Raw genomic sequence first — 12,299 nt, 5'->3', positions numbered from 1 at the left:
GGAGAATGTAGTTCTGTCAACACCTTGATATTGCTCTTGTGAGATCCTGAGCAGCAAATCCAGCTATGCCATGACAAACTTCTGATCTCCAGAATTGTGAGATAATAAAAGGGTATTGTTCCAAGCTGCTAATTTTGTAGTAGTTAGTTGTGCAGAAATAGGAAACTAAGGCACTATTAGTGCATGAGTTTGAACCCAATCTCATCTGAGAATGAAATTGAATTCAGTGATGTGAACACAGACACAGATAAATAAATGGCAGCTGAGCTGGTGAATGAGCGATGCATAGCCAGCCATGTAGAACAGATGACCAGGAGCCCTCCATAACCTTCAGATTATGTTAGGTCTTGATGTAGTTTTAGACACGTGGCTGCACAGTTAAAGAATCACTGGTGGCATGACTGGACAACAGCAGCCCCTTAACATTTCTGGCAACAAACCAACTGAAGATCCCTTGAGGGAAGAGTATAGTCTGGTTTTGTCTAAAAACTTTCCAGTGACACTTCCTAGTAAGTTCAACAGAACGCCAGCTGGAGGGTGCTGGTGATTTGGAAGAGAGTCCCCGAGATGATACTAGAGCCCTCTTGTAAGAAATGCTGCATCCTCTACATCCTGATAGCTCAGAGGATGTTATCTGCAAACATCGATGACTCCATATTGAAAAGTGATTCAGAAGAGCGACACTGAATTTGAGGAAATTTTAGAAATGTCTTAGTCAATTTATTTTACTTATAATTTTTCCTTTTATATATAATTAACTTGTATAGTTTAAATTTTCCTTCAAAATAGCATATCATAACATTTATGTCTAATCTAAAAGATCTTTTAAAATAAAATTAAAATAGTGTAAGTGATAAGAACAAATTGCCTCATAGCATTTTTTGTCTTTTTTTACTGATTCAAAAATAACAATGCATCTTACAATCGATGGTATTGTAGATTCCATCAAATAATATGACCCTTACACACATTGTTTTTCCTGTGACTTTTCTACCCCTCAGCTCATTTACACCTACCCCTGAGGGTATATATATTTCAACTTTGAGAAGCACCTTAGGGGCCCTTTAGGGTTTCTTTCAGTTTTTAGACTGGACACCCCTGTGATTCTTCTCAATATTAGTTTTCTGCATTACATTTTTTAGGTCAGAATATTGAAACTTATGTTTCAATGCCTTATTGATTTTTTTCCTTTCCTTAGAGTTCTGTGTAGATCTAGTTTTGCAAACAAATTATTCCTCCCAGCAGTGGTTTGCAACCATTCCTTACTTCTCTATAACTCTTTCCTTTAGGCTTCCAGCCCCCATGGCCCAAATCTGGCCAGTTTTTAAAAGGGAACTGACTTCCATAAGATGTGACTATAATGAGACAAAAGTACAGGATGAGCTCTAAGATTGGTTCATGAGTCTGTAAATAAGACTCCCAGAGATGTTCTTTGTTCTTGTCCAGCAGCAATGGTATATTCGGGAATAAACTTGGAATAGACCATCTTAGCCTAAAAAGACTAAGTATGATGACAGAGGATTTTGTTTATTCACTTTATTGTGATTGTACCCTGCAATCATATTGTACATTTTACAACCCTGAGATGTACCTGGCCCAGGTGAGATGATCTCTAGCACCTATCCACATTACGAATAGGACTGGGCTTATGTTTCCAGAAAGTGTGATGTAACCCACCTTCACTTGGACATTGCTATTTAACCCTGATGAGGATTTTAGGAATCAGAAATTCTGCTTCTACCTTGAAGAAAGTTGTTAAGTGTCTTCACTGTGAGTCCTGACTGTGCCAATTTCTTTGGGTATCCTTTAGATGGTGACTTTCAACCTTTTTAATTACAATGTAGAACAAAAGATATATTTCATATCCAAATCTAGTTAATGCATATAAACACACACAAAAAGGTACACATACTTATCAAAAGCAAGTTTTATGAAACTATGCTTACCTTCGCTATGTATTTGCTGTGTATTCTGATGTATTCTGTTCTTTAAAAACAACCAACCAACCTGCTGTCCTAACTTATAAAGTTGATTTCATGATTCACTAATTTGCTGTGACCCACAGTTTGAAAAACACAGCTTTAGACTCATAAGCCTTGTTTGATTCATACATGTAGTATGTGTGGCCTCAATCAATGTCTATATTCGTTATTTTTAAATATGGTGGTCATACGAAACATACAACCCAAACCTTCAAAAAATTTTTCACTCAAAAATATGTTGTGCTTCAAATTTGGCACCTTGGAGAGTGTTTTGCTTATGTAAGTTTTGTATACCACTATTTAGTACAAGTGAATGAAATGTGTTACATAATCTGTTGATAAGGTTGACAGTCTTTCTTTGAGCACTTTGAATATGTCATTCAATGGCCTTCTGGACTCCATGGTTTCTGATCATGGAGCTCTTAATCTTACTGAGAATCACTTGTATGTGATGAATCACATTTCTTTTGTTACTTTTAAAAGATTCTTTCTTTGTCACTGGTTTTCAACAGTTTAGTCAGGATGTGTGTAGGTGTTGGTCCTTTTGAGTTTATCCTACTTGGAATTTGTTGAGCTTTTTGAATGTATAGATTAATATTTCTTTAACCAAACATGGGAAGTTTTTAACCATTATTTTTCAAATATTCTTTCTGCCCCTTTTCCTCTCTCCTGTTTTTCGAAGTCTCCCGTAATGTTCATATGCTTGATGGTGTTGGTGATTCTTTCTTCTGGCTTCTCAATCCTTCCGTTGAACCCTCTTAGTGAATTTTTCATTTCAGTTATTGCATTTTTCAATTCTAGAACTTCTTTTATTCTTTTTCATAATTTCCAACTCTTTGTTAATATTCTGTATTTGTTGAGACATTGTTCCCTTATTTTCCTTTAGTTCTTTAGATTTGGTTCCCTTTGGTATTTTGAATATATTTATAATAGCTCAATTAAAGTCTTTTTCTAGTAAGTCCAACATCTGGACTTACTCAGGGATGGTTTCTGTTGACTGCTTTTTTTCCTGTGTACTTTCCCATTTCTTTGTATGTCTCAGTTATTTTTTGGTTGAAAACCAAATATTTTAAATAATATAGTGTGAAAACTCTGGAGATCAGATTCACTTCCCACTCACTTCATCTAGGGTTTGTTGTTGCTTCTATTTGTTGCTGTTATTGTTGCTGCTACTGTTTGTAGTTCAGTGACTTTCCTGAACTCTTTGTTGTGTGTGGCAACTGAATTCTCTGCTTGGTTAGCTTCTTATCAGCGAATGACTGGACACAGCTTTCCTTAAAAGCCTTGAGCCAGTAAACCTTCCATCCTCGCTGAGGGGATCTGTATGCATGTGGGTCATACCTTCAATTCTCTGAGGGGAAGTTTACGTAGCTTTCACTTTCTGCTTACACAGAGCTTCAAGGTCAGCCAGAGGTAAGGACTTAGGGCCTTCTTGGGTCTTTGCTGGGCATACATACAACTCTGCAAATGAGTGTGCCCTTCTAGATTTCCAGGAATATGTCAGAGCTTTTCAAAACCCCCTAGGAATATCTCCTTTCCATGCTGCTTCTTTCAAGTTTTCTAGTCCACTTCCTGTTAGTTACAACTGTTATCCCTGCCTACAGCAGTTGCAGTGTTAAACAATTGCTGCTGGTTTTTCCCCCCAAATGCCCTGAGGTGAAGGGTGTTCTCATTGAGCAAGCCCCAAGTCAGGTCGAATAAAGACAAGCTCTATGAGTGGAAGTTTCTAATGGAGCTGCCAAACAGGTCAAATAATGACAACGCTCTGGGGATTGGACTTTTAAGGAGCTCCAAATCTGTTCTCTCTCTGCCAGTGGCTGCTAGGCTGCTGGTTTTCACAGCTATCATGATTATGTAGCTCTTGGTCTTCTAGCTACCCTAGAGTTGGGGAGAGGGAGACGGGAATAAAGTCCATGAAAATGCCCCCCCCTAAAAAACTTGCTGTCCTTACAGAAATTCAACTGTTTGTCTTGAATAAACACTCCTCAGATTTTTGCAAGCCTTTCCTTAATTTTCAGAGTTCTCAAAAAGTTGATTTTGACAATTTTTGCTAGTGTTCTTACTACTTTTATGGAGGAACAAATTTTCAATGGCCTTATTCTGCCAATTTGGAAGACCATCCTCTTCTTTTTTGCCTTCTTTTTAATCTCTATTATCTACAGTGATAGGAAATGGTAGACAAACTCACACACTGGTATAAGACAAAACATTTCCACAGTATGTGATGAATATATTCTTTTTTCCTACTTTTTTTCTTCATGGATCTCCTTTCTTCTGTGCTAGAAAGCATGTGCTAGGAAGCCTGTGATGGGTGTTCTGTATGAATAAAAAGATGATACCTATTCTGATTTCAAGAAAATGAAGAAAAGCTTCAAAATATTAAAAATTAAGGGGCGCCTGGGTGGCTCAGTCGTTATGCGTCTGCCTTCAGCTCAGGTCATGGTCCCAGAGTCCTGGGATTGAGCCCCACATCGGGCTCCCTGCTTGGCGGGGAGCCTGCTTCTCCCTCTCCCACTCCCCCTGCTTGTGTTCCTGCTCTCACTGTCTCTCTCTCTGTCAAATAAATAAATAAAATCTTTAAAAATAAAATAAAATAAAATAAAATGTTAAAAATTAAAACAGCACTGTCACCACCACTCCCAGTCATCTTGAAACAGAAGCAAGATTTGTGTTGCTATGTCACTTCCTTTAAAACAAGAACTTTAGGACATTCTTCTTGACTACTGTCTAGCAAATTCAGGGCTGCTGAACCTCATAATGCCAATATTTAGTGTTGCTAATTGAAGAAGAGAGATGCAGATGGCCCAGGAGTCTCATTTTTATCCCCTTTCCATTGTTTAGCAAAGAGGTGGTTCAGCAGATCTGAGTTAGCTCAGCAGAAGACAAGACTGGTACCAGAGACTGAACTCTGAGGCTCCCTCTTGGCATAAAGGCTAGTTCTTTACCAGGAAGCTCTATTGTTGCAGAGTCAAGTATATATTTCTGATTCCTTTCCCTAAAAATATACAGAGTGTTATGAGATTGGAGTGTTTCCACTGAAACATTTTATATCTGACCTACGCATACCTCCCAAGGAGCTGTGTCACTTTGATACTTCTGGGCTTGCATGTTTTCCCCCCAAATAACCCTATTTTATAAATATCCTCCCTGACATAGTGGTGTATGTGTCCATGTACCATTTGCATGATGCTAATTATAAGAATTAAACATCAGTGAAAGAGAGGAAACATTTTAAAATGCAGTCGTATGTCTTCCAAAATCTTAAGAAAGTCAAGAACACATATTTCTCAAGTATCTAACCTTTATCTCTTAAACATAGTAATTTCTATCTTTTCTTTTTCCTGCCTTTGAACATGAAGACTCAAATGAAAGACAACCCCTCTCATTACCCTTTTTTATTTTGGACCAATGGGCTTGTCACTCTAGAAAAACTGTCACAGAGGAGAAGAAAGCTATAAAAATGTTCTATGGAGAGCAAGGCACATAAATAAGTACTGAGATCAAACATAATAAAGTAGCCTATGGAGGCCAACTGTCTCTTAGATTGATGCTATGCAGTAAACAGAATTATGGCAACTTGAAAGCTTTCATGACTCGTTTTTATATTTGACTCTTATTTTTGTAGGTCTCTTATTTAACATGCTTGAGTTAATATTTTAACACTTTGAGTCCACTTCTCCTTTCTTGCTGTGTAGACATATGTCTGGGACTTGTCGGGAAGGTATGTCCTCAAAAATGGAACAACAGATGCATGCAGTTGGCCACAGCACCCCCAAAGAGAGATATGGTGGGGCTACTTGAAACATCTAGCAGGATAGGAATTTTAACTGTGTGCTCTATTATCAACAATTTTGCCAGCTAGCACATTTTCTCTTCAGCACGTCTCCAAATATGACAATGATGCCACAGTCAAAAACAGTTAACATCTCTCCTGCCCCAGGAAAGAAGCAGTTAAACAGAGCATGTCTCACCTTAGTGTTTTTTAAAAAAGAAAAATCTTTGTGATATAAGGAATTGATATTTATTGAGAGCTTTTTATGTGCCATACATTCATCAAGGTTATATTATTGTATCCTCAAATCATCTCTGTACAACGAATTTTATTTCCCCTATTTTCCATTATGGAAACTAAAAGTTATTAAAATTTTATTTGTAGTCTCACAACTAGGAAATGTTGGACCAAGATATGAAAAACCGTTCCAGATTTGCTTGGCTGTGAAACCAAGCAGTTGTCACTATATAATGCTAAATTGTAGACATCAACCACTCACAGTGATGCCATCTGACACCCATCTGAGAGTCACAAGACTCTTCCCCAAAGTGACACCAACTCCTGCAGGTGATAAATCTCATGATTCTAATTGTACAACTTGAGGAAATGAAGGGTGGAAAATGTGTTCTTTGGTCGCCATGTCTTAATTTCTAGTAACAAAGGATGCTTAAAACAGGAGAAATAAGAGTGTGATGAAGTGTCCTCAGGCAAGACCTTAAAGGTAAGTCCATTAACAGGTCATGATAAGGTTTTGGAACTTCTGCAACTTAGAGCATCTTCCTCACCTACCACCCTGTGACAATTGACAGGCTAGCTCTGCTTGCTAATTACACTCTCTCCCATTACTTTTTATGACTAAAAGATTTGTTTGGTAACCTTCAAAGATATACTGAAGCCAGTAGGGGATTATTCATGTCCCAGTTCTGGATGTTTAAGACTCTCCTGCTGGGGTGCTAGCTTTGAGTCCCACTGGTATTGACTTAGTTCCTTAATCTCCTAATTGAAAGACAACTTCAAATAATATTGCAGAGCTCGAGGCTTCAGGAAGGACCCAGGGATTGATAGGTTTACCTGACAAGAAAAAGTAAGGAATAGAATTTTTCTCTGTGAACCAAAGCTCAGAACGACCTCTAATCAATGAAACAAAATGGCAAATAGTATTAGGCACAACCTATAGATCAAAAAACAGTTTTTGTTTGCAAAATGGAAAAAAGAAATATCTGTCCTAAAGAGTTCTTGGAGTTCCTGTCTTGCTTCTTTGCCTTTCTGAATCCTGCCCCCACTGGATAATACTCAAGCTAGCAGAAGGCAATTGACAAACCCTCCTTGACAGTGAGAAAATAGATGTGCCTATGTTGACACTTCTGCTCCTAACCTAAAGATATATTTTTAGTTAATGGCCACAGTTTTGATTAATGATTGTTATAGCACATCAAGGAGAATATATTAATGTAGCCCTGAAAACGTTAAATTTGAGGTGACTGGAAATGACGAGGAAGAAATGTCCAGAAAGTGCTTGGATATATATGTAGGGAAGTCAGGACTCAATGGGCTGCTGGTGAGATGTGGAGATCGTCAGTATATATTCGGTTGTGGATACAAAGTATGTCCATGGGACCACACAGTATATTGGTTGGCCTCTTCCACTGTAGCCTTCTTGATCACTTCCACCATGTATCTTAAGTTTTAGTTCTAATATTTATCATATCAATACCGAAAACCTCACACTTCTAAAGCTTTACTCCATGCTGTGGTTTTGTCTGGATTGTTTTTATGAACTTTTACTTCTACAAAGACCAGCTTAGACCGACTTCCTTTTGGGAAGTAATTTTCCAAATACCATTCCCAACCCAAACAAAGCTGACCCTTCTTTGCTCTGTTCCCATAATGTCTTGTACATTTTTCCATTAAAGCATTTATCACAAACTGTTGTCATTGTTTGTGAGCTCCCCAAAGGTGTGGTTCCTTTAGCTTCTTCCTATACCTCTTTCTGTAAAGGTAGGGGCAGGGCTGAGCTAGCTGACCATCCATACACAGATGGGTTCCCACTGCCAATTTATTTAAGCAACAAGGAAAAGACCTTTATTGGTGTGTTTATGCAAGATTAGCCCCATGACCGTCCAGCACTTAGTAGGGAGCATGGTCATTCTTGAATGACCAACACATGGTCATTCTTGAAATAGCAAAGTCTTGGGAGTCTCTCGTGAAGACTAAACTCTAGGTTTGAGAACAAAAATGTCAATGCAGACACAGAATAATGATTAACATTATTTTATTCAGATATTTTGTCTTCTAATTTAGAGACTCGTTTTGAGAATTAATCCTTAAAAAAGTCTTAAGTGTATTTTCATATAGTTTTCTCTGTTTGAATCTTTAGCTAAGAGGTTTTTCAGACAATTGAAGATGGTGAAGTTGCTTGTCCAGGGGTGTTTTATTTTGTCTTGTTTTGTTTTACTTGTATTGATTTCTTTCCTCCACTACTCTGCAACTTGTTGTCCTCAGGTTTATATCTTACCTCACTGGCCCTCACTTCAGGGGCAGTCACATTTCAGGAATTATGTGTTGTCTGTAATAGGGCAATTCTCTTTTATCCTTCCACTGTCAGTATATTGGAGCTCATGAAGCTCTCTTTGAAGTCAGTGTGAGTCTCATATTTGGAAGCAAGATACCACTGAGAAAGAAGATTCTAAACTGCAGCCCTTTGAGGGAAACTCACTTTTTAAACCTGCATCTTCCTATGTACCTGGTTCTAGTAAAATACAATTGTGTAAAATATTTCTTTACAATTTTCATGTTACTTTAAACAGTCTTGATCTTAGGGAGGTCTTCTTTTTAAAGAGTTAAAATAAGCTAAGTGCTTAATTTTTACTTTTTAAGGAAGAATCACTAAAGTTAAGTGACAACTCTATTTATTTTCCTTTTCTCAGACTTTTATTTCAAGCATTTTTTGGTCTGCTGGTTTTTTTTTTCTTTAAGCCAGAATCTATTTTAACATCCCCACCTTAAAGGTCAAAATAGTTTTATGATTTGAACATGAGAAGCTATTAAACATAGACAGATATTAAAACATACAAACTTTGGAAGTATTTTAATGGTTTCTCAAAACTTCTGATTTTTCAACAACAAATGAATGTTGTATAGAATTTTAAGCCATTTTTCCCCCTCTCTATGGTGCACTGGTATACAGTAAATGTCTTGGCAAAATATACACAAACCCAGAAACACTCCCACCAGACATCCACTTGCATGAGATGATCTGTAAGTGTCTTTTCCTTTTTGCTGAAAGAAGGGTCAGCCCATCCCTATTCCCTGTGTATAACAGAGAAGGGTATGGGGAAAGCCAAAGGGGCTATTTAATGAGGAAACTTGTGGCAGTGTAGACATAAACAATATGGCCTTGGGATCTAGGGGCTAAAATACAATGCAGAGAGTGGGGGAGAGGATTCTTCCTTTACCCCATGAAACTTAAACACCCTCAAGTGTCTGGTCTCCCTCAAGTGACTTCCAAGGCTTTGACAAGGGGCCTTGAGTGAAAGAATAAATCTCCTTAGAGACTAGGGGTGAGGAGAGGACTTAGAGGTGTCTGTGGTCTTGGAGTTATGCACATGGCAACTAAGATCCACTGAACTGACATGATCTCACTTGCACCCACAAACTACAGAGTAATCAATATTGATGTGTTTCCAAACTGCAGTAACTCTCCTTATCTTGGTTCTGGCCCAAACTGAAAATCTTAGTGCTGGATTTGATATCTCTGGTCAGATTTAGGGGGGCTCTAGAAAGTTGGCCAGTTCAATTTTGGATATTAATTTAAGCTTCCAATGACCTATTAACAAAAAAATAAGACCGGCTAGAAACTTTCAACCCTGACTCTTCTGGTAAGAACAAGATCTAGAACAAAGGTGATGGTCATCCTACCTCCATCCTGCTCAGACCTCATGGAGAAGACTATTCTGGACTGGCTTTCATAATCAAGAGGGCTATCAATCAGCAGGGGTACATGTAGGACAAGGATGATGAGAATAAGGAAGGCATGCCAGAGGAGAAGTCGCTGAAGAAATTAGAGCTGATTAGAAAAGAATGATCTTAGATGGAAGACTATGGGGAACATGTTAATTATTGCCAAATATTTCAAGGGCTGTCAGCTAATGAGATCCCATGGGACTGGGAGCAAAGGATGATTATTAGGAAGTAAGCTGAGCTGCCACAAAATGGAATGGAATATTTTGGTAGGTAATGGGTTCTCTGTCACTAAAGACATTCAATTTGATATTAGATGTCCATTTGTCAGAGAGATTGAAACAGGGCCATTGTCAGCCCATACAGTGTCTCTGTGAGAATAGAAAAAGTACTCCCTCTAGATGGATGCAGCTCTAAGTCAACATGCACGGCTAGGCTAGATTTCAGCCCCCATTTGTTCCTTTTACAGGGCACCCCTTTGCAGGGCAGAACCTGCATAACCACACATGGCTGTGTCCATGATCTTAACATGTTCTGCTCCAACAGCAATCAATCAAAAGAGAGGAGGCCACACAGAATAAAAGAGCTCTCATCAACCAGAAAGAGTTGACCTATAGGACCTTAATGAAAGAACTGATCCTTTAAGCCAGATGTGTCCCTCAAGAAACAGAAATAATTTGGGCCATTTCCTTTGTGGTTAAATTCATAATACTTCATTGCTGAAATGTACAAAGACTACTGTCACATGAGGAATTTACTTTAGAAGCTATTAAAATGTAGATACTTTTTAAAAATATTTACTGTGGGCTAGAAAATATGTTAAGCACTTGTATAAATTATTACTTTAATCTGCACAATAAGTAGTAGTATTATACCCATTTTACAGATGAAGTGTAACCCAACTTGCCTGAGATCACTTTGCTAGGAAGAGGCAAAATAGGTATTTGAATCAGGTATATTTGACTCTAAAATTCATGGTCTTTCTCATAAAACAAAATTATCCTTTTGAAAAAAAGCAAGGTTTTTGGGGCGCCTGGGTGGCTTAGTCAGTTAAGCATCTGCCTTCAGCTCAGGTCATGATCCCAGGGTCCTGGGATCAAGTCAAACATCGGGCTCCCTGCTCAGCAGGGAGTCTGCTTGTCCCTCTCCCACTCCTCCAGCTCGTGCTCTCTCTCTCTCTCTGTCAAATAAATAAATAAAATCTTTAAAAAAAAAAAAAGCAAGGGTTTGAAAGCTCTAACTCAACATCATAATTTTGCATTACAGTAAAATTTTAAGATTTGGAAGGTTGAATTGGTGCAAAAGCCAGAATGTGATATAAATACTCAAGAGTGACAATCATCCTTCCTGACCGTCTCTCTGAGCATTCTGTCACGCTGGGCCTTAGTTTATGTACCCATGCACCATTAAACTGAAGAAATGGAGAGGTGGTTTTCAGAACATCTGCTTGCACTGTTGCAGCTATAGGTTCGCTAAAATCTCCGCTCCCCTCTGTAGCCTTACCCCATGATGACAGTCTCGGTGGCTGCTTCCTCCCTGCACTTCTTTTGCATTCCTGATCGGTACCGTTGACTTGGCAAATAGTCAACACCGCCATGTGACGCATTTCTCATTTGAAATTTGAATGGAGCCCTTAAAGTGGTCATTGTATAAGTGTCATCTCCCCATCTAGGTGGAGACCTCCATGAGGGGAGAGACCGTAGTTTATACTTACGCGCAGTGCCTTGCACGGAGTTGACTGTCTTACGTTGTCCTACAATTTTAGAGTGATTGCAATACCTACATAGCCTGAATTAAACCCAGTTCTAAGCATGTTTAGATTTAGAATGAATCTCCCAGGAGCCCCTGCTCAGTAAGTGTTCCCATCATCATCTTCCTTGGGAATTTTGTAAGTAGGGACCTATGGCCCTGGACGATCAAGTCCAATGTCTTCTCCTCCCTCTTCTTCTGACTGCATACAGTCTCAGACTGCAGTGTTTATGATTAGCAGTGTTTCCCTGAAACTCTCTGTATATGGACTGCCACTCCCTTCTTTTCTGTAGGTGAGAACCTACTATTCTTGCTCTACTCCTACTCATTGATTCCTCTCCTGAGAGGCTACAGGGATGAATAACATCACCAGTAAATGTTACATTCACCAGACACAGACCAGCAGCCATTACAGATGATGTCTACGGATGGTGCTAAAGAATGCCTCTGCTTCCCAATTCTTCATGTATCCAGGGGCCTCTCCGTGCCCCAGATCCTTGGGATGGCACAAATTCCACACTGCGACACATCGTTGCATAGTAACAACGGCTCGTGACAGTGGTTAGTGTTTTCCTTACATATAGGGCAGTTTAGATTAAAAAGTCAATAGAGTTCTTACTCTTCTTGCTGTGGTGCCCTCACTCACGTGTCCTGGAACCTAGGGTTCCACAGAGTGTGGTTGGAAAACGTCGCCCCTGTAGACTTGCATTCATTTATGTAATTTCAGTTATCACCTGCCACACCACAAACCTCACATCCTCCATGAAAATGTTCCTTGACGTTGTGATTTTGAACAGTACTCAGTTTTGCATTTCCATAGCTCCTGGCAGTGCTCA

General features: G+C 38.9%; 1 protein-coding gene across 1 annotated transcript in view; it reads left to right on the top strand.

Annotated features, from left to right (window-relative positions):
• Nucleotides 1–12,299, top strand: part of PDE11A (phosphodiesterase 11A) — a 390,891-nt gene that overhangs the window by 181,917 nt on the left and 196,675 nt on the right. The gene's annotated exons all lie outside the window — the stretch shown is intronic.

The sequence above is a fragment of the Halichoerus grypus genome, chromosome 4, assembly GCF_964656455.1.
Source record: "Halichoerus grypus chromosome 4, mHalGry1.hap1.1, whole genome shotgun sequence".
Classification (NCBI taxonomy): domain Eukaryota; kingdom Metazoa; phylum Chordata; class Mammalia; order Carnivora; family Phocidae; genus Halichoerus; species Halichoerus grypus.
This window is presented reverse-complemented; position numbering and strand designations above follow the sequence as displayed.